The sequence below is a fragment of the Somniosus microcephalus genome, chromosome 1 (assembly GCF_052327205.1).
Source record: "Somniosus microcephalus isolate GS21.2 chromosome 1, FLI_Smic_1.0, whole genome shotgun sequence".
NCBI classification, from domain to species: Eukaryota; Metazoa; Chordata; class Chondrichthyes; order Squaliformes; family Somniosidae; genus Somniosus; species Somniosus microcephalus.
The window spans coordinates 54,705,733-54,727,804 of NC_140987.1; the positions used below are offsets into that span (position 1 = coordinate 54,705,733).

The following is a 22,072-nucleotide window of genomic DNA, read 5'->3' on the forward strand; positions in this document are numbered from 1 at the left end:
TCAGATAATGAAGCAATCCATGCAGCAAGACCTGGACAACATTCAGGCCTGGGCTGACAAGTAGCAAGTAACATTCACACCACACAAGTGCCAGACAATGAACATCGTTAACAAGAGACATCCTAACCACCTCTCCATGATACTCAATGGCATTAGCATCGCCAAATCCCCCACCATCAACAGTCTGGGGGTCTCCATTGATCAGAAACTCAACTGCAGAAACTAGAGCAGCCACATAAATGCCGTGGCTACAAGAGCAGGTCAGAAGCTGGGTATTCTGCAGCAAGTGACTGACCTCTGACTCCCCAAAGCCTTTCCACTACCGACAAGTCACAAATCAGGAGCGTGATGGAATACTCTCCACTTGCCTGGTTGGGTGCAGCTGCAACAATACAGAAGAAGCTCGACACTATCCAGGATATAGCCATACGCTTGCTCAACGTTTCACCAACTAGCCTAAACATCTAACCCCCTCCACCACCAGCATACTATCTATAGGAAGCACTGCAGCACCTTGCCAAGGCTTCTTTGGCTGCAAGTCCCAAAACCGCGACTTCCAATACTTAGAAGGACAAGGGCAGCAGCTGCATGGAAACACCACCAGCTGCAACTTTCCCTCCAAGTCATACAGCATCCTGACTTGAAGATATAATCGCCGTTCCTAAATCCTGGAACTACCCAATGTCATGGGCAAGAACATGGCAAATGGAATACAATATGGGGAAGTGTGAAGTTATCCACTTTGGTAGGAAAAACAAAAAAGCAGAATTTTTTTGAATGGTGAAAGACTGGGAAATGTTTGCACTCAGAGGGACCTGGGTGTCCTTGTACATGAATCACAGAAAGTTAACATGCAGGTACAGCAAGCAATTAGGAAAGCAAATGGTGTATTAGCTTTAGTTACAAAAGGGATTAGAGTATAAGAGTAAAGAAGTCTTATTACAATTATACAGGGCATTGGTGAGGCCACACCTGGAGTACTGTGTACAGTTCTGGTCTCCTTACCTGAGGAAAGACATACTTGCCTTAGAGGGAGTGCAGCAAAGGTTCACTCGACTGGTTCCTGGGATGAGCGGATTGCCCTACGAGGAGAAATTGAGTAGAGTAAGCCTATATTCCCTAGAGTTCCCTAGAAGAATGAGGTGATCTAATTGAAACATAACATTCTTAAGGGGTTTGACAGGGTTAATCTGAGAAAATGTTTCCCCTGGCTTGGGAATCTAGAACACGGGGTCACAGTCTCAGAATAAGAGGTCGGCTATTTAGGACTGAGATGAGGAGAAATTTCTTCACTCAAAAGGGTTGTGAATCTTTGGAATTCTCTACCCCAGAGAGCTGTGGCTGCTCAGTCATTGAGTCTATTCAAAAGAGGTCGATACATTTTTGGGAACTAAGGGAGTTAAGGGATATGGGGATAGTGCGGGAAGGTGGAGTTGAAGATCAGCCATGATCTTGTTGAATGGCGGAGCAGGCTCGAGGGGTCAAATGGCCTACTCCTACTTCTTATGTTTTCTGGGAGCACCTCCAGCCCACAGACTGGAGCAGCACCAAGCGTACCTAAAAATGAGGTGCCAACCTGGGGAAGCTGCAACACAGGACTACATGCATGCTAAAAAGTGGAAGCAGCAAGCGATCCCACAATCAACGGATCGGATCAAAGCTCTGCAGTCCTGCCACATCCAGTCGTAAATGGTGCTGGACCATTAAACAATTAAACGGGAGGAGGAGGCTCCAAGAATATCACCATCCTCAATAATGGTGGAGCCCAGCATGCGAGTGCAAAACACAAGGCTGAAGCGTTTGCAACCAACTACAGCCAGAAGTGCCGAGTGGACGATCCATATCGGCCTACTCCAGAGGTCCCCACCATCACAGAAGCCATTCTTCAGCCAATTCGATTCACTCCATGTGATGTCAAAAAACGGCTGAGTGCACTGGATACAGCAAAGGCTATGGGCCCCGACAACATCCTGGCTATCGTGCTGAAGACTTGTGCTCCAGAACTAGCCACGCCTCTAGCCAAGCTGTTCCAGTACAGCTACAACACTGGCATCTATCCGACAATGTGGAAAACTGCCCAGGTATGTCCTGTCCACAAATATGAGGACAAGTCCAACTCGGCCAATTACTGCCCCATCAGTCTACTCTCAATCAGCAAAGTGATGGAAGGTGTCATTGACAGTGCTATCAAGCGTCATTTACTCACCAATAACCTGCTCACTGATGCCCAGTTTGGGTTCCGTCAAGACCACTGAGCTCCCGACCTCATTACAGCCTTGGTCCAAACATAGACAAAGGAGCTGAATTCCAGAGGTGACATCAAGGCAGCATTTGACTGAGTCGGACATCAAGGAGCCCAAGCAAAACTGAAGTCAATGGGAGTCAGGGGGAAAACTGAAGGCTTTGTGTCTTAATGCGAGGAGCATTTGTAATAAGGTGGATGAATTAGCTGCGCAAATAGAGGTAAACGATTATGAAAACGTGGCTTCAGGGTGGCCAAGGCTGGGAACTCAACATCCAGGGGTATTCAATATTCAGGAAAGATAGGCAAAAAGGAAAGGATGGTGGGGTAGCATTGCTGGTTAAAGAAGGGATTCACACAATTGTAAGGAAGGATATTAGCTCTGATGATGTGGAATCTGTATGGGTAGAACTGAGAAATACCAAGGGGCAGAAAACGTTAGTGGGAGTGGTATATAGACCTCCAAACAGTAATGCAGAGGTTGGGGATGGCATTAAAAGGGAAATTAGAGAAGTGTGCAATAAGGGCACAGCAGTCATGGGTGACTTTAATCTACATATAAATTGGGCTAACCAAACTAGTAACAATACTGTGGAGGAGGAATCCTGGAGTGTTTTCGGGATGGTTTCCTGGACCAATATGTTGAGGAACCAACCAGAGATCAGGCCATCTTAGACTGGGTATTATGTAGCGAGAAAGGATTAATTAGCAATCTTGTTGTACGAGGCCCCTTGGGTCGGAGCAATCATAATATGATAGAATTCTTCATTAAGATGGAGAATGAAGTTGTTGACTCTGAGACTAGGGTCCTGAATTTAAATAAAGGAAACTACGATGGTCTGAGGCACGAGTTGGGTAGGATTGATTGGGGAATGTCACTCAAAGGGGCGACAGTGGATAGGCAATGGCAAACATTTAAAGACCGCATGGATGAACTACAGAATTTGTTCATCCCAGTTTGGCATAAAAATAAAACAAAAAAGATGACTCAACCGTGGCTAATGAGGGAAATTAGGGATAGCATAAGATCCAAGGAGAGGACATATAAATTGGCCAGAAAAAGCAGTAAACCTGAGGATTGGGAGCAGTTTAGGATTCAACAAAGGAGGACAAAGGGATTAATTAAGAAGGGGAAAATAGAATGAGAGTAAGTTTGCAGGGAACATAAAAACTGACTGTAAAAGCTTTTAGAGATATGTGAAGAGAAAAAGATTGGTGAAGTCAAGCGTAAGTCCCTTGCAGTCAGAATCAGGGGAATTTATAATGGGGAACAATGAAATGGCAGACTAATTAAATACATACTTTGGTTCTGTCTTCACAAAGGAGGACACAAATAACCTCCTAGAGATGTCGGGGAACATAGTGTTTGCTGAGAGGGAGGAACTGAAAGAAATCAGTATTTGTAGAGAAATGGTGTTAAGGAAATTGATGGGATTGAAGGCCGATAAATCCCCAGGGCCTGATAATCTACATCCTAGGGTACTTAAGGAAGTGGCCCTAGAAATAGTAGATGTATTGCTGATCATCTTCCAACATTCGATGGAATCTGGAACAGTACCCGTGGATTGGAGGGTAGCTAATGTTACCCCACTATTCAAAAAAGGTGGTAGAGAGAAAACAGGGAATTACAGACCGGTAAGCCTGACATCGGTAGTGGGGAAAATGCTAGTGTCCATTATAAAAGATGTAATAGCAGAGCACTTGGAAAACAGTGACAGGATCGGACAAAGTCAACATGGATTAACAAAAGGTAAATCGTGCTCGACTAATCTACTGGAATTTTTTGAGGATGTAACTGGTAAAATAGAGAAGGGAGAACCAGTGGATGTGGTGTATTTGGACTTTCAGAAGGCTTTCGATAAGGTCCCGCATAAGAGATTAGCGTGTAAAGTTAAGGCACATGGGATTGGGGGCAAGGTATTGACTTGGATAGAGAACTGGTTGGCAGACAGAAAGCAAAGAGTTGGAATAAACGGGTCTTTTTCTGAGTGGCAGGCAGTGACTAGTGGGGTACCGCAGGGATCGGTCCTTGGACACCAGCTATTCACAATATATATTAATGATCTAGACAAGGGAACTAGATGTAATATCTCCAAATTTGCAGACGACACAAAGCTGGGTGGGCGTGTGTGCTGTGAGGAGGATGCCGAGAAACTCCAGGATGATTTGGGCAGGTTAGGTGATTGGGCAGAAGAATGGCAGATGCAATACAACATGGATAAATGTGAGGTTATCTACTTTGGTAGCAAAAACAGGAAGGCAGATTATTATCTGAATGGCAATAGATTGGGAGAAGGGGAAGTGCAACGAGACCTGGGTGTCCTTGTGCACCAGTCGCTGAAGGTAAGCATGCAGGTGCAGCAGGCGGTTAAGAAGGCAAATGGTATGTTGGCCTTCGTAGCGAGAGGGTTTGAGTACAGGAACAAGGATGTCTTGCTGCAGTTGTACAGGGCCTTGGTGAGACCACATCTTGAGTATTGTGTGCAGTTTTGGTCGCCTTATCTGAGGAAGGATGTTCTTGCCATGGAAGGAGTTCAGCAAAGATTCACCAGGCTGATACCTGGGATGGCAGGAATGACGTATGAGGAGAGATTGGGCTTGTACTCGCTGGAGTTTAGAAGAATGAGAGGGGATCTCATTGAAACTTATAAAATTCTGACAGGACTGGACAGACTAGATGCAGGAAGGATGTTCCCGATGGTCGGGGAGTCCAGAACCAGGGGTCACAGTCTAAGGATAAGGGGTAGGCCATTTAGGACAGAAATGGAGGAGGAATTTCTTCACCCAGAGAGTGGTGAACCTGTGGAATTCTCTACCACAGAAGGCAGTAGAGGCCAATTCATTAAATATATTCAAGAAGGAGTTGGATATATTTCTTAAGGCTAAAGGGATCAAGGGGTATGGGGAGAAAGCAGGGACCGGGTACTGAATTTGGATGATCAGCCATGATCGCATTGAATGGCGGAGCAGGCTCGAGGGGCCGAATGGCCTACTCCTGCTCCTATCTTCTATGTTTCTATGTTTCTAAAACGTTCCACTGGCTGGAGTCATACCTAGCACAAAGGAAGATGGTTGTGGTGGTTGAAGGTCAATCATCACAGCCCCAGGACATTGATGCAGGAGTTCCTCAGGGCAATGTCCTAGGCCCAACCATCTTCAGCTGCTTCATCAATGACCTTCCCTCCAAGATAAGGTCAGAAATGGGGATGTTCGCTGATGACTGCACAGTGTTCACTGCCATTCACACCATTAATCAGAAACTTAACTGGACCAGCCACATAAATACTGTAGCAACAAGAGCAGGTCAGAGGCTAGGTAGTCTGCGGCAAGTGTCTCACCTCCTGACTCCCCAAAGCCTTTCCGCCATCTACAAGGCACAAGTAAGGAGTGTGATGGAATACTCTCCATTTGTCTGGATGAGTGCAGCTCCAACAACACTCAAGAAGCTCGACACCATCCAGGACAAAGCAGCCCACTTGATTGGCATCCCATCCACCACTTTAAATATTCACTCACTCCACCACCGGCGTACCGTGGCTGCAGTGTGCACCATCTACAAGATGCACTGCAGCAACTCGCCAAGGCTTCTTCGGCAGCACCTCCCAAACCCACGACCTCTTCCACCTAGAAGGAAAAGGGCAGCAGGCGCATGGGAACACCACCACCTCCAAGTTCCTCTCCAAGTCACACACAATCCTGACTTAGAAGTATATCACCGATCCTTCATCATCGCTGGGTCAAAATCCTGGAACTCCCTACCTAACAGCACTGTGGGAGTACCTTCACCACACGGACTGCAGCGATTCAAGAAGGCAGCTCACCACCACCTTCTCAAGGGCAACTAGGGATGGTCAATAAATGCTGGCATTGCCAGCGATGCCCTGATCCCATAACCGAATTTTTTAAAAATCAAGGCGGCAGCCTAGCACCACCTTATCAGGGATGGGCAATAAATGCTGGCCTTGCCAGTGATGGCCACAGCCCAAGAAGTAACCTTTTGAAAAACATAACATGCCACACCATTATCGAACCATTAAAAGATTTCAGTCCATTAGTGTGTTTGCATTGGTACAACAAAACTGCAAAATTCAATGTGAGGTCACATTATCAGTTATAAAGTACTGTAAGTCAACCAAATTATTGCAATACTTTTACTGTAAAGATTTAAGCATTTACTTGCAGACATGTTTCAAATTGAATCTTTTGTAATTTAATGTATGTGTTCTACTGGGCTCCATGAAAATGCAGTGTTTGAGTGACTCACTGAATAATCTCTTTTAATCAGCAAATAGATCCATCACGTGCCCCTTCCCCCAGCCCACTATTGTACAAATTAATCTTTTTTAATAATGCTGATAAATAACATCTGTAATTCAAGGCAAACTGTTCAGCTAGACTAAGTGAATACTCACTTCAACCATCCTGACCAGTCAAAGAAAATTATTTGAGTGGAGAGGTTACATTGATCAGCAGCTGACGAGGACTCAGCAGCTCATGTTTATTGGGCTGCAATTGTATGAAATTCTTACCACGTGGGTTCTCAGCAGGAGCTGTCTGCCCGTTGGATATCCTAATGCTTACATTTCGCCACCCTACTTAAAAAGAACTTTGACTTATTAACTATTGGAACACAAGAAATAGGAGCAGGAGTGGGCCATTTGGTCCTTCGGGCCTGCTGCACCATTCAATAAGATCATGGCTGATCTTTTACCTCAACTCCACCTTCCCGCTCTATCCCCATATCCCTTGACCAGGAACATAGGAATAGGAGGAGGCCATTCAGTCCCTCAAGTCTGTTCCGCCATTATATTTAAGTCATGGCTGATCACTACTTCAACTCCATATCCCTTGCTACCCTTACCTAACAAAAATCTATCCATTTCAGACTGGAAAATTTCAACTGAACCAGCATCCATAGCCTTTTGGGAGAACTAGTTCCAGATTTCCACTCCCCTTTGTGTGGGAAAAAGTGCTTCCTGATTTCACTGCTAAATAGCCTAGCTCTAGAGATTAACTATGACTGTAAACAACAATCAGTCTATCATGATTGAGCTTTTACACATAGCAACAGTGACATGTGTACACCAAAGATAGTTCATTATGGTGCAAGTGACAGAGTTTCAGTATTATGATTCAGCAACTCTCCCTTTGTGTTCAAGGCAAATTGTAGTTTCCATATGGAAACCATTGTTTCCTAAGCAGTGAATGGCAGAAGGGTTAATAATATCTTTGTACAGCTGGGCTACGCACTAGAGGTCATACAGGGGATACCCATCACACCCCTAATCTCTTTGCTAGATGGAAAAATACCATGCTTTCAAACCACATGGCTCAGACTAAAACTTCAAAATCAGATTTATAACAACAGAAACTTAGCAAATAGTTATTGGATTCTTTTTCTGGAAAATCTTTCTTTGCCAGTTTGGTTCAAATTAGGGAATCTGTCTGAAGCCTTGAGAGGGAGATAGTCAGGCCATAAAGCTTCTATGGACAGTGATAAAAGGAAAGCAAGACATAGGAGTAAGTATTATTTTATACATTATAGTTTAGCTCAGCAATCACATACTGTGTGTAATTTTCTACTTACGAGGATAGTTAAGCTTAATCACTACGGTAAGAATCTAAGTTCTGTTCTTGAGCATCCCCCATTTCCTTCGCTCCACCACTGGTGGCCGTGCCTTCAGCTGCCCCAAACTCTGGAATTCCCTCCCCAAACTTCTCTACTTCTCGCTCCTCCTTCAAGACGCTGCTTAAAACCTACCTCTTTGACCAAGCTTTTGGTTACTTATCCGAATATCTCTTCACATGGCTCAGTGTCATAATTTTGTCTGATAACGCACCTGTGAAGTGCTTCGGGACATTTTATTGCATTTATATAGCACCTTTTTAATGTAAGTTGCGGTTGTTGTTACTGCTATTATTCACTTATTCTTTTACCATTTAATAAGTGTGTTTGGCAATTAAGCCTTCAATCGCAGTGTTTTCTGTTGTTTTCCGAAGACAAGGAAGGCCACACGAGGGTATGTGATCAAAACCAGTACGTTGAAATAAAGCAAAAAAAATGTTGTGTTCGATCCCTGTGCACACTACATAAGTACCTAGATATTGGAGCAAATTAAACCACTCTCTGGGACATCAAGGGCAAGGGCTCACCCAAAATAGCAGCCAGAGACATGCATGGCAAAAAGATATTCAGAGTAAATTAAAGAGTAAAGAAAACCCAGGAATAGAACACATGGGTCAAGGTAGCACAGCAGGGTATTTTACAGATCATTTTATTTTGTCTACACATTTTCCTAAGCATGGTTAAAGCACACACAGGAAGCTGGCAAATGGACAATCATGAAAACTAGAATGATTAACAGGTGAGTACACAATGATCAGTACTGTGTATGAACACACACACACCCCCACCCCTTCTCTGGCCTGAAAAAGTTCTTGATGGAGAAACATGGTTTGTGGTAGTCTCTGGAAATATATCATCCATCTCTTACACATTATTAACCCAAAGAATTTGCTTTGGATACACTAAAACTATGAAGCTAATTAAGTCAGAGTTTGTCAAGGACTAGACCCAATAGCCAGTAGAGTACTATTTTCAATTAGGACTATTGAAATCCATCTTGGTGGCTAAAAGGAGTCTGGTGGCAGTACATCAAGTACTTGGCCTTGAGCTTGCCTGCTATTTGTGCTGGCGTATCATTACTTTCAGGACCTTTGCATGTAACTAGAAGGCAGTGGGGGGTGCATGACTTGCATCACGATGTATGACTGGTTGGTGTTGTTACAATAGATAGACATTCAGTACATTGGGTTACTCCTCATGTGCGTATGTATTAAATTTCAAACTAGTGTCATGTGTAGAACATTTGAAATGGAACCGCCATCTCGCTTAACGTCTTTCCACGCCATGTGTTATTTCAGAAATGTGAGGAAATGCACTTCGACCAAAAAATAAAAATCACGATTCCAAAGTAAACTGCATTAAATGTACAAATTGTAATTTCAGTCAAATCCACTTTAGAGCAAGTAAATGCTCCAACTAAATTGGGGTTCTTAATTATCACTCTTCTATTCAACCTAGACTTAGCACGTGATGGTAATCAATCTCAAAAGGCGCACTGCCTTCATGAATATGTTTGCCAAATCATTTTTGTTTGCAAATAGATGACAGTGAGGTGAATCTTACGGAAACCCACTGCACTACTTTATACAGAAGGCAGTGAATATTGTGGAATAAACCACCCAGAGAGGCAGTGGGGGAGGGGTAGTGTCAGCAAATTCAAAAAGGAACTGGATAGATGTTTTGCAGAGAAACTGATTTGAGGGGCAAGCGAGATGGAGTAATGTATGGGATTTTTCAAAGATGGATCTCAATGGTTTTATGCAGTCTTATTTATTCCTACATTCCCATTACTTGGACCGGACATCTTGACAACAGTAACTCTTATTCCTCCTTATACAAAAATGTTTGCCAAACACTATTTCATGAATATGGTGTGCGTGGGGGTGGGAGGGGGTTGTTAAAAAGGGAACGTGTACAGTATTTATCTGGAATGTCATCCAATACAAAGTATGGTATCTGTACATTTACCAGCATCTCTCGGCCATTCTTTGTTCCTTCATTTTATGATTAAAACTGGTCAGAGGAAGCCCTGGAGCAAGCATCGTTTGTAGAATTTCCTTTTCAGTGACACTGAAGTTCTTCTCCAAGGAGCCGGTGAATTATGCTTGGTGCCTACAGTCCGCTAGTCTCCTTTCTGACATCACTGGACCAGAAATTCAGTAGGTTACTGCAAAGGAGATTCTACACAAAACCTCTGACCAACAATTTTAATCGTAAATGTGGGATCCAAGGAAGACTGACAGATGTCACTAAGTTCACAGATAGCTTCTTTTATAAGTTCAAATGTAAGTTGAGATAACTCCATTTCCCCATGCTTTTATCAGGGCAACATGTAACACTATAAATACATATTCCCTTTTTTGGTTCCTTGCTCCTAGAACAATTATTTGACACTTCCAGATATTGAACTACATCTTCCAGCTATTGGCTTGGCTTATCTAAAATACTGAAATCATTCTGAAAAGAACAAGGGGCCAAAATGCCTCAAGGCACATTTTGAGATCAGAGTGCACAGTGCCCTCTAGCATTGACCCTGCCAGAACTTAAAGGGTCAGTGGGAGGGCAGCTCATTTGCGCAAGCAGCCATGAGCGCCACTGTGGGCGCATCTCTGGAGCCCACCTGGAGCCTCATGCACCCGGAAAAAGCAGCACCCGCCCACACACATTTGGGAAAGGAGACTGCACTGGGTCCCTGCCCCCAACCCTTCACCACGTCCTCTTCGGTACCCTGTGGGGCCCACAACTGCCCAGCCTGAGGCCAGTATGTCTGCCGTTCTTCACTGGGATGGAGCCACAATTGCCCATCTGGAGGCCAGTATGCCTCATCTCACTCAGTGAGTCAGCCTCTAGATGTACACCGAGTCTAATCCAGTGGTACGGGAACTCAGCTCGGGAGTGCCCACCCTGTCAGCGCACAACCGATGACATTTACCCGCTAAGCGGTAGGCGGAGATTCTACCACTTTCAAGGCAAGTCAGAAACTCCCGGCACGTTCTCCGTGATCTCCCGTTCCAGTCACAGTGAACAGCCAGTGGAACACAGAGAATTTTCAGTTCCCAAGTCTTTAAATGTAAAACATCAGTAAATTGACAGCAAATCAAAATGAGCAGTAAAATAAGGAGCCCCGGTTCAGATTTTCAGCTAGCTTGGCCCAATATGAAGCCAAATCATTGAACTCCAAACTGGATTAGAACGAATAGACTGTTCTTCAAAGTCTGTCATCTATTTTCAGTACAAGTTTCTATTTCTGTTGTATTGCAAGAGAGATGAATTGAGTGCGGATGAGCCTGATATTTTGATGTACTATTTAGCTCTACTGCTAGTACCAGAGTGAAAAGGAATTAACATTAAGGACTGTTGTCAAGGAGCTCTCGCTGATCACGAGAGCAGTGCTCTGATTATCTACGTTTCCAGCCCCAACAAACCAATCTATAATTCATTACATCTTAGTAAGTGAATTATTTCTGAAACTCATTTTCACCCCAACAAGAGAAGGCCATTTTCTTTCCCCCCCAAGCACATTAATGCTCTTGTACAGGTTTAAGTCAGTACATATTTGCCTGCATAAATGCTAATAATTGTTCTCAGGTGTTTCAGAAATTAGTTTACGAAAAATAAAAATGGTACAAAATTTGATGGCTCTCAGGGTAAATGTACAGTGTGGTGTAGCCTGGAGATCAGAAAGGTTGCTGGTTTGATGCTGGTGTGTGCCTACTTGGTTATTCTCAGCAGTGGTGGGGCCCCCACAGTTAGCCTCAGGACATCTGAATTAGGAGCCGGGGGGGGGGGGGCGGGAAAAAGAGAAAAATTGTCCATAGTTTCACTGCCAATCACAATCTAATGACCCCTGCTGGGAAGTGTGTATACGTTTGTGTTTTTGTACATCATGTGAGGCGAGCACTGGGCTTGGCTATGACGATTCCTGTAGCTGAATAGCAGATTGACACTTGCTGTCTGGTCGCACACAAAGAATGATCACCTGGACAAGGGTAATGGTTAGTTCAATTACCACCGTCAGGCAAGAGAGGGGGAAATTGAAGGAATAAAGGCAACATTTCAAGCTTCCACATCTATATCAGAGATACAGGTGAACATGCGATCCACCACGTAAATATTGGGTTGCACTGTTGCATGTTGCTGTTAGCTTTATAACTATTCCATGGTATTAGTCCATGTTCTAGCAGTACATTCTTTCCACAGACTCACACAGTTCTAATGTTTTCAGAATGCAGAAATTGATGAGGACAGATCTTTAAATACTTACACACATACAAACTCTAAATTGGAGTCAAGTTTTACACACACAATTTATCACCTTAATTCCCGTTAGTGATCTTAGTAACCTTCTTACATCATGCTGTCTATATACATTAAACACTCGCTATATTGCTACGACTATCCCCATTATAAATACATCCTTTGGTTATTGCTACAGTATTTGGTAAAATTGATTGCTGCCATCTAACTGCTCTGCTAGATAACTGGAGCAAAAATTGATTATGGCTTCAGGTGATTTATCTGTAGAATGACACCATCTTGCACACCACAGCACTTTACACAGGCCATGTTGTAACTGGTGGCTGTGATTAATTGGTGGCAGTAAAGGTTTGTCTGGATCAACAGAGGACACCTGGTTACACCCTCACCTCGCCATAGCATCAAAACCTGGGAAGATGCACCTTTCTGGAAGTTTCCACAAGCTAGCTCTTGAGACGTGATATATACAATGTTCTTTTCCTTACCAATGCCCCTTTACTAGTACAGCTAAAATAAATTGATGCAAAGCTGCCCACTTTTAACAAAGAAAGAAACAACAAATGAAAAGTGACAAAATAATGGATATTCAGGAGATGTGCACAGCTGAGTGCTCACCTGAGTTTTTACACACACAGTCCAAACACAAAAAAGAAAAAAAATCAAACTGCACCAGCTAAAAGAAAAAAAGACAGGTGGTCATGGAGAAAGTGGTGGCAATAAAAATAGGTGCGTCTCTGTAGCGGAGACCTTGGTATACCCTCACCTTTCCTGCACTGCATCAGCAAAATATACAGTGGAACAAAAACAGCTGCACAAGGGCAGGAGACGACGACAGAAACATCTGTGATGCTGAAACATCTGCAGCGCAGCGCGAGCCCAATAATAAAAAAAAGACATATATTACTGAATTATGAACAATAATTCTAACCTAATTTGCCGACAGGTCAATTGATGGGATTCAGTACAAGATTCGGTTGATTGCTCAGAAAGGAAGGGCAGAATCGAGATTACGAAAATAACATTTGATCGGGGGGGGGGGGCAAAACAAAAAATTGCTCTTTAAATGTAGTCCACACACGTCGCACCCAGCAGTGCCCAGTTGGAATTGTAATAGGAACGCAGATAAAATCTGCAGAAGGATTCAAACTAGCTGTGTCAAATTTGTCAGCAGTAGGTAAAGATAATCGAGCAGCCAGTATAGAGGATGAACCTACACAACCCTCAGTATCTACACAGCGATTTCCGACAGTTTCTATTATTTTTAATTAATTGGAATATCCACCAAATGCATGTCTTTCTATCGCCAGTACTTTTGCTTACTGTTAGTTTAATGGTAATTTAAGCAATATGATGTTGCGTAGCCACAGTCTGATTTTAAAATTTGCAACACCCTATGGTCAGTCTGTCTTGCCCTACGAGCTAGCACCCACAACAACAGACATCTTCTTTCACCGGTCTCTTGGCTAGTTTAATTCTTCACCGGGTCTGTTTGAGCCCCCTGATTCATGGGTGGTTTTTGGCTTCCTGTCATGGGGACAAATTAGCTTCATATCCTGTTCACACCAGGTCTCCAAACAGGCAGCATTTGGAAAACTGTCAGTTAAGAGCATGGAACAGGTGCAGACTCAGAAGGGAGTATGGTTTAAGCTCAAGATAACACTGGGAGCAGCAGAACTCTCATTTACAGACAGGGTTCAGTTTTTACAAATAGGAGGATTGTTTTTTTAAATTTCTTTTTATTAAAAAGGCCACAAATGAACAAATGGCTATTTCAGCATGGACCTACGTTGGACCCTTTTTCAAATAAACACATTTTAATAAACTGTTGCTGCATACAGAAGTCAAAATAAAAGATTGGTCTCAATGGTCCTTCCCCATAAACAAACACAAAAAACAGGGACTCTCCATTAGCGTTATAAATATGACAAAGTACTTAAAAATTGGGGCTGTTTTCTGGGGCTAGGACTAGGGACAGGGTCACTTGGCAAGGCTTGGAAGCTAAGCAGAGCCAGGCCTGGTTAGTACCTGGAGGGGTGACCATCAGGGAAGACCAGGTGCAGAAGGTCACAGAAGGAGCCCCGAGGAGGGGCGGTTGGTGAGAAGGTCACGGAAGGAGCCCCAGGAGGGGCGGCTGGTGAGCAGGCCCGGGCGTTGGGCTGAAGATTGTCGGACAGGAGGAATGGCGGAAATGGAATGGCGGCGCGCACAGACGCAGCGGCTTTGCTTCTCCCAGGACGGTGCTATTTACGTTTAATGTTAATGTTATTTGTACTGGACTCATGGGAGCTTGCAAGATCACATTTCGTTGTTCATGTACTTGTGCATTGTACAATGACAATAAAGTTGAATTATTATTATTATTAGAACAGAGATTAGGCAGCGGTGTTTAAAATTATGCAGGGTTAGAAGAGGGTTGCTACAGGCAGACTGTATCAAGTCGTTCAGACGTCCAGAATGACGGGACATATTGGGCCATATTTTCCGGTGTGTATGAGCTGTGTACACACCCGTAGGGACATCGGAAATGCCGGTTTCAGGCATGCGAAGCACATGCACTGAAAACCGGCATTTCCAATCGGTCAAGAGCGCACTTGACAGATCGGACAGCTGCCCTGGAGAAGGGCCTCTGCGGGCAGATAGTTCCGCTTTCTGGAGAACCTCCACCCGCAGAAAAACCTTAGAAATCTTATGCCTGGTAAAAGCAGCTGTAGGGCCTGCTTTTACCAGCATAAGAGTTGAAAAAAGTTAACGATAAAAAATTTCACTCATTTATAATTTTAAAATACTTTTAAAAATGGTACTTGTATTTTTAGCCCCGTTTAAAACTTTATTTTTAAAAACAAATTAAATTGTTGTTTAAAATTTAATTTATTGTAATTTCAACTCATTTTAAAAACGTGATTTAAAAAAAAAAAAATTATTTAATGTTTTACTGTGTTTTTGAGGTGCTCTCCATTCATATATTTGACAGGTCTATCTGTCAAGTGTATGAAGGGAGATTCCCTTCTACTATTGGCTCCCCACGGCCCACGTGATCCCAGGGATGCTTGCGAATCACATGCGCCTCTGGGATACGTGGGCCCTGTGCAATTTGAGTTTGGAGAGGTCCAGGAGCTGAACTATACGCATCTCGGGAGCCGTCAGGTAAGTTCGTAGATTTTTTTCCCAGATCGGAGGCCTCTGCGCACAGGAAGCCTCCGATCGGAAAATATGGGCCCATTAAATGCAAGAGATTTAAGGTAGAGAGTTAGATAAACTTTTTTGTACCGAGGGTTGTGAGACTGTGGAATGCACCACCAGAGTTTGGTGACTGAAGCAAAACCCATGTTAATTTTTAAGACCAGGTTGTGGATTTTAATCCAACCCGCCCAGCAGAAGCCAGGTGGGTGGGCAGTTAGAAAATGAGTAGGTTACTTACCCCGCTCAGATCCTGATCATTTCTGACTGCTTGCCATGTTAATTGCAGGGTTTTGCAGTCGGATAAAGCGCACACCTAAAGTAACGGGAGATTTAAATATATGGAAATCAGGGTCTATTACATTAATTGGACCCGGATGAGATTTTAACTGGGGCCTGAGCAGGGAAGCCGCCAACAACTTTCCTGCTCAGGAGAAGCAGGTCTGCAACTAATCTGGATCAGAAGAGGCCCTTCTGGCGAGTCTAAAATTTCCCTGCGAGAAGCAGGCGTGTTCCTCCGGACCCCACAAGGAAAGCCAGGGCCTCTCTTGCCCGGAACTCCAAACCCCTTCCCCATCACGAGACGCTCCCCACCACTTTCCTGGAAGCCAAGGGCCATCTGCTCTGCACCCTCTTCACGCCAATTCTGGGCAGGAAGTGGAGCGGTGACATTCAAATGAACCTTGGCGGTTAAAACCGTCACGGCCCTCTGCTGTCTCTGCCTGGCAAGAAATCAGATCGACGGAGCGGGTTGCCCACGGCAACCTACTTGGAGTTTAAATCCGCCCCTAGGTTAGATAGGTGGTTTAAGGAAGGTGAGATTCAGGGATATGGAGATAAAAGCATATGGAAACAGGGTGAGCACATGGGATTGTGTCTACTGCTTAACTACTAAATACCAACATGCATTGGTTGGGCCGAATGGCCTGTTTCTATGTTGTAATTTCTATATAATGCTATGTAATACTCAGACGATAAAGTCACATGGGCCACATGACCCTGAATGAATAGGGGGGGTGGAAGTGTGACAAGGAATTTATATGATTGACTGCACAGGAAGCCAGGAGACGTCACAGATGAATGCTTAAAGTTGCTAAGCTGTCAGCATAACCATTTTGACATTACATCACTTCTTATTTAAATCTGTGATTGACAGATGCAACAAAGTTACTTAAAAGGTCTGCAGTCACTGGGCTAAGTTTGACTATCCCCATGTCTGCTTAAATATAGGCTGAAAGGAATCGGAGGTATTCACGACGTGAAAAAGTAGTTGGAAATAAAGCAAGAATAGTGGAAGGGAATGAAGGTGCAAATGAGAACAAACTAATATTTTAAAAAAGTATGCAAAAATAGACCTGGAATACCACATTAGGGATTATAGAAGTGACAGTTAATAGGTGCCAGGACCAAAATTATAGGGCAATGCTGCCACTGGGTTTCACGAGCTAGCCTTGTAACCCAGAGAAAATATTCCGCTACTGTTGCCAGTAGAGTACAATCGCGATGTGTTTCTGTGACAAATACAAAAACAAGGAACTATCACCAACAAGCACTGTGGTCATTCCAGCTGGACAACGCCAACAGACATCAGGCTGTCCTCCAGTAATGTTTGCTTGAAATCAGCTGATGGGTAACACTACCTTAAAGAGGCATTGTCAACCAGTAAGTGATCGCTAAAGGCAAATCATATATTAGCGATGATCTAATTAATGTCGCAATGATGGCATTACCTCACTGATTACATCGGGTGCTAAAATATTTTTACGGGAAAAAATGCCAATAAATTAAAATGAAAATCATAAAGACAAAGGTTTGCACTGCAGTAATAGGTACAGTGTCTCTCACACAATAAGCACTCTCCAGTGTCCCAACATGGGAGTGTTTGTAGCAGAGATTTTACAGGAAGGCTGCTCCTGGCTATTATGAACATAGGAACAGGATTAGGCCATTCAGCCCTGCAACCCTGTTCTGCTGTTCAATTAAAACATGGCTGATCTGTAACTTACCTCCATTTACCCACCTTGGTTACATAACCCTTAATACCCTTGCCTAACAAAAACCTATCAAACTCCGTTTTAAAATTTTCAATTAACCTATGCTCAATAGCTTTTTGGGGGAGAGAGTGCCAGATTTCCACGACCCGGTGTGTGAAGAAGTGCTTCAGGACATCACCCCTGAACGACCTAGCTCTACTTTTAAGGTTATGTCCCCTTGGTCTAGACTCCCCCACCAGAGCAAATCGTTTCTCTGTCTACCCTTATCAATTGAGCTTCACTGAAGACTAAGGGACATAACCTAAAAATTAGAGCCAGGCCTTCCAAGAGTGAAGTTAGAAAACACTTCCACACGCAAAGGGTAGAAGAAGTTTGGAACTCTCTTCTGCAAATGGCTGTTGATACTAGATCAATTGTTCATTTTATATCTGAGATTGCTAGATTTTTGCTACCCAAAAGGTATCAAGAGATATGTGGCACGAGATATGGAATTAGGTCACAAATCAGCCATGATCTCATTGAATGGCGGAACAGGCTCGAGGGGCTAAATGGCCTACTCCTGTTCCATTAAAGCAATAATGAGCCTTTATACATGTGACTGTGCTTAGTCAACTGTAGCGAAGATGCCAGACCAACGGCCCAACCACACCATGTGGTAGCCTTTTCAACATGGTGTTCACTGCAGAATAACAAGGTGACATGAACTGAAGATGATCAATCAATTGATGGTACTCAGTAGTTCATGCATTCTTCGCAGAAAGTTGCAACTGTTGTCCGAACCCGTTTTAAATGTTTCTGGACTAATCGAATGCCACTTTAACACAGTTCTAATAAACCAGGATTTAAAGAAATATCTCGTAATTAACTGCCCCAAGATCCTACATGTTATAAATGGAAATAAGTGCACACTGTCCTGTAGTTTTTCTCTTGTCGTTCTCTAACAGTTTCTAATCAATACCAAGGGGCTTCCACCAATAGCACAACTGGTTAAGTCAGTGAGTAGCTAAGCTATTCAGCCAAGGGAGGCCCCAGGTTTGGTTTCTCAGTTCCATGCTAATTTAGCTAATCTCAGCCTGGATGGCAGTAGGGGTGCTCCAATGGGCCTCAGTGCCTCTGGGTTAAGGAGGGGAATAATCAGCCACAGTGCCTGCTCTTGATCGGTTGTTAGCAAACCCTGCTGGAAGTGCATGCGTGTGAATGTCAGGCGAGGACAGGTTCAGGCTACAGTCCCACGGGAGTGATGTCTTTCACAGCCAAATAGTCTTCTGACACTTATAGTCAAGGATCATGTGCCACTTAAGTAATGGATCAGAAGGTACCTGGCACTTCAGCAAGGAGTCAACACCTTCAAGAAACAATAGGACAGTAGAGAATTGGTAGGAAAAGAAACCATTTGGTTAACCTTTCTCATTTGTTTGCAAACATAATGAGATAAATCGTACTGCACTGAATCTTGACAGCACTTACATGTGAGGTTGTTGTGCAGAGATGCATATTTCTACTGGCATGACATGAAGCTGCATTGCCAAGCCTGTCATTTGCTACTGTGCAGCCAGTCAGTTGCAGACTAACCCATGTCCCTTTTCTCTTTCCTCTAGCTCCTTCTCAGCAGTAAAAGCCTCATGAAGACGACACCTCAGAGTAGGACAATCATTCTAAGAGAGCACGGTCATGTGCTCCATCCCTTTCAAGCACCCGCACATATATTGGCACTCTGGGTGGGCTAGTAAGTGAATTACAGGGGTTTGCACATGGTGACGCACCCAACAGAACTGAGCACGAAGTGTTGGCAAGGACAGCCCAGGAGATGACTCGCTAAAGGGCAAGGCACTCTCCCAGCTTTGCTGAGGAGGGCAGAGATGTGGACTTCAGGAGCCCAGCTATGAAAAGAAAACTGCTTGCCTCACGAGGTATTGGAAGGCAGCCATGGGCTTTCAACAGCACGGCTGAAAATATGAAGGAGTCCGCTTTCAGCATGTGTGACATCATACCACACAACATCACCACTCTTCAAGGAGTCACTCATCTCCTTTAGTCTGCTCTCCCACAGGTCAGTGGGAATGATGAGCTGCCGTCCCACAGGAGTGGCAGTGGAGTCAGCATGTGTTTTCCTCTCTCTGGAAGGCAGCACATCTGCTCCCTCGCTACCCTCTTAACCAATACCCGCCATGGTGTCAGAAAGCCAGCTGGGCCAGGCAAGCCCAGCAGCAGCTGAAGTGCTGCAGTCTGCAGCCGGGCTTCACAGGTTCAAACACTCGGAGTTGCCAGCCACGGTCATCTCGAGAGTTCCCACGAGCAACATGAGTGCCGCAGGGTGAAGCTGCCTGCAATACTGGCAGAGACTTGCAGGATCCTCCTGCGGTGATCAACACCAAGTGATAGCCCTTCCAGTCAGCGAAAGCTTCTGGTGCCTTGATGCCTGCACAAGTGCAGTCCATAACGCCTTTAACACAAGGGAAGCCAGCCACTCCCAGCGCTCTCTCAATTTGAGAGTGTTGGTATTCACGGGAAAGGTAGTGAGGTGTTTGCTGACCCTGGCAAATAGGACACTGGCATCCCGCTTGTGCACTGCAGACTGGGAGATGTGGGTGATGTCCCCTGTAACAGCCTGGAAGGAGCCCGAGGCAAAAATGTTCAAGGCAGTGATGACTTTGACAACCACTGGCAAAGCATAGCCGCGTGTGCCTCCTGATGCAGTGCTCAGTCCTATCCAGGAAAGTCACGCTTGACCTATAGACCCAGTGAGCTAGAGAAGGCCTATGAGGAGCACCCCTTCCCCCCACCTCACCTGTAGTCTTCTAACAGGTCCAGCTGCTGCTCATCCCGATCGTTGAGGCTGCTCCAAAGAAAGGAAGCAAAAATGGCACCCAAAATAATCTCAAGAGCTTGATGAGGGTAATTAAGGTAAAAAAAAAGCAAACTCCAAGCTGAACAATCACTTGGAAATTCATTAAGCACAACAGCACACAGATCCCCTTAATCCGAATACCCCTTTGAATAGTACTTCCACTGAGTTAGTCAGTGCCCGAAGCCAATCCAGTGAGGATTTACTCAGTGGGTTGGCCACTGGGACGGGCTTCTGTCCCACCAGTTAAAATCACGTCAGGGTCCTAATTACTGCATAGGACTCCAATTTGCATGCACTCATGAGGCACCTGCCTGGCTCAGCCACCTAAATGAAGTGAAGGGTTAAAATGTGTGGCCTGGGCGATTACAACTGGAACATGGCGGCAAGTCAAATCAATTGATTTTAAAAGGCCCCCCCCGCCTCATTCCCACTGGGCGGGTGGGTTAAAATTGACCCCTATGTGGTGACTTTCAGGTTTACGAAACTGGGGATCATTCCATCACTTGGTCATCCTGTAACCCTCCAATAGAGTCAAACCGAGTTTATTTTTATATCTAGAAGAACAGTTCTTCAGAAGTTATTATAGCTAGTATTTGAAAAATTAAGGAACAACTACTTTAAAAAAAAAAAAAATGAAAACAGAAAATGCTGGAAAAATTCAGCAGGTCAGGCAGCATCTGTGGAGAGAGAAACAGAGTTAACGTTTCAGGTCGATGACCCTTCGTTGGAACTGGAAAAATGTGGAGATGTAACAAATTTTTAAGCAAGTGCAGGGGCTGGGAAAGGGGGGAGTGGAGGAAAGAACAAAAGGGAAGGTCTGTAATGGGATGGAAGACAGGAGAGATTAAAAGACAAAAAGGATGATGGTGCAAGGCAAAAGGAGATGGTAATGGGACAAGTTAAAAATCAAAAGATGACTCTAGCTGAGGTGTAAATGGGAATGGCAGAATCATCAACAGCTGCTATGCGAGAAAAAAAAAATAGGGGCCGAGGTTATGGTCTGAAATTGTTGAACTCTATGTTGAGTCCAGAAGGCTGTAAAGTGCCTAATCGAAAGATGAGGTGCTGTTCCTTGAGCTTACGTTGAGCTTCATTGGAACAGTGTAAGAGGCTGAGGACAGAGGTCAGAGTGGGAGTATTAAAGTGGCAGGCGACCGGAAGCTCGGGGTCACGCTTACGGACTGAACGGAGGTGTTCCACAAAGCGGTCATCCAATCTGCGTTTGGTCTCCCCAATGTAGAGGAGACCGCATCGTGAGCAGCGAATACAGTATACTAAATTGCAAGAAGTACAAGTAAATCGCTGTTTCACCTGGAAGGAGTGTTTGGGGCCCTGGACAGTGGGAAGGGAGGAGGTAAAAGGGCAGGTGTTGCATCTCCTGCGCTTGCACAGGAAGGTGCTGTGGGAAGGGGAAGGGGTGCTGGGGGTAATTGAGGAGTGGACCAGGGTGTCGCAGAGGGAGCGGTCCCTTTGGAATGCTGAAAGGGAAGGGGAGGGGAAGATGGGCCGAATGGAATCGGTGGGCCAAATGACTGTGTTTGGTGGTGGGATCACGCTGGAGGTGGCAGAAATGGCGGAAGATGATACGTTGAATGTGGAGGCTGGTGGGGTGAAAGGTGAGGACAAGGGGAACCCTATCACGGTTCTGGGAGGGAGGGGAAGGGGTGAGAGCAGAAGTGCAAGAAATAGGATGGACACAGTCGAGGGCCATATCAACCACAGTAGAGGGGAATCTTTGGTTGAGGAAAAAGGAAGACATGTCGGAAGCACTATTATGGAAGGTGGCATCGTCGGAACAGATGCGACGGAGGTGGAGCAACTGGGAGAATGGAATAGAGTCCTTACAGGAAGCGGGGTGGGAGGAAGTGTAGTCCAGGTAGCTGTGGGAGTCAGTAGGCTTATAGTGAATGTTGGTCAATAGCCCATCC

The 22,072-nt window shown here is 44.6% G+C and overlaps 1 protein-coding gene across 5 annotated transcripts in view; it reads right to left on the reverse strand.

The window, feature by feature from the left end:
- Window positions 1-22,072, reverse strand: part of sorbs2b (sorbin and SH3 domain containing 2b) — a 308,730-nt gene that overhangs the window by 281,007 nt on the left and 5,651 nt on the right. The window contains exon 2 of one of the 5 annotated variants that reach the window (XM_085981485.1): window positions 1,006-1,082. The exons of the other annotated variants lie outside the window; for them this stretch is intronic. The gene's annotated coding sequence lies outside the window, so the exon portion shown is untranslated. The remainder of the gene's footprint in view (window positions 1-1,005; window positions 1,083-22,072) is intronic. 5 annotated transcript variants of the gene reach the window in all.